The sequence below is a fragment of the Heterodontus francisci genome, chromosome 4 (assembly GCF_036365525.1).
Source record: "Heterodontus francisci isolate sHetFra1 chromosome 4, sHetFra1.hap1, whole genome shotgun sequence".
Taxonomy (NCBI): domain Eukaryota; kingdom Metazoa; phylum Chordata; class Chondrichthyes; order Heterodontiformes; family Heterodontidae; genus Heterodontus; species Heterodontus francisci.
In genome coordinates this window covers 8097253-8101527 of record NC_090374.1, presented here as the reverse complement: position 1 = coordinate 8101527, position 4275 = coordinate 8097253, and positions in this window count along the sequence as shown.

Below are 4275 nucleotides of genomic sequence, written 5' to 3'. Positions count from 1 at the left end.
ACCCCGCAACCGCACTGAACACATGTCAGGAAGACCCGACTTTATAAATCTGCAGCATTTAACGGTGCGCACCCTTAAACTGTCAATCAAAGCCCAGAGCGCTCAGGGCTACTGCAAAACCCAGTGAGAGCAACAACAAAAAAAACCCCTCACATCTCCGGCTCCTGTTTCTCGCTTTCTTTTAAATATTATAGAAAAGCACAAAGCATCCTGTGCTGCATTTTCCCACATTACAATGGTCATTGTGCTTCAGAAGGACTGCTTTGGCTGGAATGACTGGGAGTGTGGTGGAGGTAGAGTCACTTGTGGTTTGCAAGAGGGAATTGGGCAAACAACTGAAGGGAAAGGGCCACAGGGAACTGGGACTAGCTGAGTTGAAAAGAGCTAGCAAGGACTCGATAGGCTGAATGGCCTCCTTCTGCACTGAACCATTCTATGAATAAATAAATGCGCAAAAGTCTGGTCGCCACACTATTAGAAAAAAGATATAGAGACCCTGGATAGGGTGTAAACACAGATTCTTTAAAATAGTACTATTGTTTCAAGTTAGTTACAAACTATGAGAACATGTGCAACTCAAGATTCTGGGTTCAAATCCCACACCAGGGCTTGAGCACAAAGGTCAAGGCTATCACTCAAGTGCAGTACTAAGGGAGTGCTGCACTGTCGGAGGGTCAGTACTGAGGGAGTGCTGCACTGTCAGAGGGTCAGTACTGAGGGAGTGCTGCACTGTCGGAGGGTCAGTCCTGAGGGAGTGCTGCACTGTCAGAGGGTCAGTACTGAGGGAGTGCTGCACTGTCAGAGGGTCAGTACTGAGGGAGTGCTGCACTGTCGGAGGGTCAGTACTGAAAGTGCTGCACTGTCGGAGGGTCAGTACTGAGGGAGTGCTGCACTGTCAGAGGGTCAGTACTGAGGGAGTGCTGCACTGTCAGAGGGTCAGTACTGAGGGAGTGCTGCACTGTCGGAGGGTCAGTCCTGAGGGAGTGCTGCACTGTCAGAGGGTCAGTCCTGAGGGAGTGCTGCACTGTCGGAGGGTCAGTCCTGAGGGAGTGCTGCACTGTCAGAGGGTCAGTACTGAGGGAGTGCTGCACTGTCAGAGGGTCAGTCCTGAGGGAGTGCTGCACTGTCAGAGGGTCAGTACTGAGGGAGTGCTGCACTGTCGGAGGGTCAGTACTGAAAGTGCTGCACTGTCGGAGGGTCAGTACTGAGGGAGTGCTGCACTGTCAGAGGGTCAGTACTGAGGGAGTGCTGCACTGTCGGAGGGTCAGTACTGAGGGAGTGCTGCATGTCAGAGGGTCAGTACTGAGGGAGTGCTGCACTGTCACAGGGTCAGTACTGAGGGAGTGCTGCACTGTCGGAGGGTCAGCACTGAGGGAGTGCTGCATTGTCAGAGGGTCAGTACTGAGGGAGTGCTGCACTGTCCGAAGGTCTGTACTGAGGGAGTGCTGCACTGTCAGAGGGTCAGTCCTGAGGGAGTGCTGCACTGTCAGAGGGTCAGTACTGAGGGAGTGCTACACTGTCAGATGGTCAGTACTGAGGGAGTGCTGCACTGTCAGAGGGTCAGTCCTGAGGGAGTGCTGCACTGTCAGAGGGGCAGTGCTGAGGGAGCGCTGCACTGTCAGAGGGGGAGTGCTGAGGGAGCGCTGCACTGTCAGAGGGGCAGTACTGAGGGAGTGCTGCACTGTCAAAGGGGCAGTACTGAGGGAGTGCTGCACTGTCAGAGGGGCAATGCTGAGGGAGTGCTGCACTGTCAGACGTGCCGTCTTTCAGATAAGAAATTAAACTGAGTCCCCATCTGCTGGCTTGGGTGGGTGTAAAAGATCCCATGGCTCTGTTTCGAAGAGGAGCAGGGGAGTTCTCCCCGGTGTCCTGACCAACATTTATCCCTCAATAAACATCAAGAAAACAGATGATCTGGTCATTATCACATTTCTGTCTGTGGGATCTTGCTGTGCGCAAATTGGCTGCCACTTTTCCTACAATACAACAGTGACTACACTTCAAAAAGTACTTCATTGGCTGTTCTCAGACGTCTGTTGGGCGTGGGAGGTGCTATATAAATGCAAGCCTTTCTTTTTTTCCTTTTTGCGTGGACAAATGTAAATCATTCCAATGTTGTGGTGTAACTATTCCCTGGAAGGCAGTGGGACTGTGAGTTCCCAGTACACTGTGTTCCTCTGCAGTCTCCCAAGTGGGTACAGTCCAGCTTTAAGACAGAGCTGGAAAGGAGGTGTGTGAGAGGCGGAAGCATTACGTGGTGACTGGTTGCTGACAGCACTGACTATAAACAGCAATAGGCGGGAAACTAACAATCACAAAGCAAAAAAAATAACTCAAACATCAATCTCTGAGTGAAAAAAAAAACTGCCTGTGAATATCAAGCTGCAGGGAGCAGCAGCACAGAACTGAGCAACAAAGCTTGCACAGAACCAGCTGTAACTATGACATGGGCCACCTTCCAGGGAAGAGAAACAGACTCGCTTGGAGAGGGTGGGAGTCTGTGTGCAAGATCGCAATACATCAAGAGATTGCACGAGGTGATCCTAAAAATACATGAATAAATACAGTGCCAAGTGTTGGGGGGAGGGGAACTTTATAAAGCTGTAGAGTGAATGAGATAAAGCACTAAAATAAATACAACAGTCTAAACAAAAAGGAACAAAGAGAGAGCTAGCGAAGATACACTAGAGGAAGAGGAGGAGGCTGCACCCATTGTACACTCCCAATGACAGAGCTGCAGCCAGGAGAGAACCCCTCATGTTAAACACTTTGCAGCATGTCTTTATCAACAGTTTCCAGGCTCTTGAAATATCTACCATCCATGGTCCCGGAGTGCTGGGTTTTAGATTTAACAATGAAAGCACTAAAACCTGTCTATTTACACATTGAGCATGCATGAATTGTCAGACAGTTCCGATCTAAACTTATTGCATCTATGTTCAGCCTCCAGCTCAGGCTGTTAGTGAAGACCCTAACATTTTAACCTGAGGGGTTTCACACAAGTGGATTCCCCACTTTCTATCGATCACTTTAATTAAACAAAACACCATTCATGTATTACAAATGTCAGAGGTCATCGTAAAATCGTGGACTGTTCCATATGTGGGACCCAGTCTAATCCCACTCTCCCCACTGCCCCCTGCCTTATCCCGAATAATCCCAATCCCACACCCTTTAATATCCCACCCAGTCTAATCCCACTCTCCCCACTGCCCCCTGCCTTATCCCGAATAATCCCAGTCCCACACCCTTTAATATCCCACCCAGTCTAATCCCACTCTCCCCACTGCCCCCTGCCTTATCCCGAATAATCCCAGTCCCACACCCTTTAATATCCCACCCAGTCTAATCCCACTCTCCTCACTCCCCCGCCATTCAATTTCCCTAAACTAATCCCAACCAGTGTAATCCTATTCCCAATTCCCTTTAATATTCCAAAGAAGGGTCACTGACCCGAAACGTTAATTCTGCTTTTCTTTCCACAGATGCTGCCAGACCTGCTGAGTGGTTCCAGCATTTCTTGTTTTTATTTCATATTTCTAGCATCCGCAGTATTTTGCTTAAAGGAAAGCTGCCGGACAAACTAGGAAACAGGCAAACTGAGCAGTGATACCCATTCAGCCAAGTGTGAAGTGGGTCTGTGGGTAGTGTTGTATATTTGGTCAGTCTAGCTAGGAGAGGTTACTGAGTCTTCAGTAAGTTTAACATTAACTCATTTGATATATATGAACTATATACATCTTTATAACCTCTGAAGCCAGGCTACTTCTCCTTCAGGTCTCTGTCGCATGTGATCTTTTACATCATCACAGTGGGAGGTATTCCTCACATTGTCCCAAACATTAACCCTTTCAAACCCTTATATGACATCTCCCCCTAAGTCTTTGTCCATATGTTCTTTTGTACATAATTTTTACTTTACATACAACCCCATCTCCCCCAAGCCTCGACATCACAGATTCAGTCTATAAGCAGGTTTCACAACTCTCCCTGATCGTGTTGTTGTCTGACTCAGAAGATCAGTAGTCTTTCTGTGAACTCTTGTTTCTTGACGTGGACGGCCTTCATTGAGGTTTGTAGTAACAGGTGTGTTACGATCAGGTGAGAAAGGGGTCTAGGGGTTCCCTCTCAGCCTTTGCCTGGTTTGGCCGGAACAGGGTTTAATTTTTACAACGCCGTGTTTTTAGCTTCCCCTCAGTGAATCCTTGTTCACTGCTCTCCAATTGTAAGGAAAAGAAATCAACCAGACAGATTTTCTTAGATTTAAACAAGAAA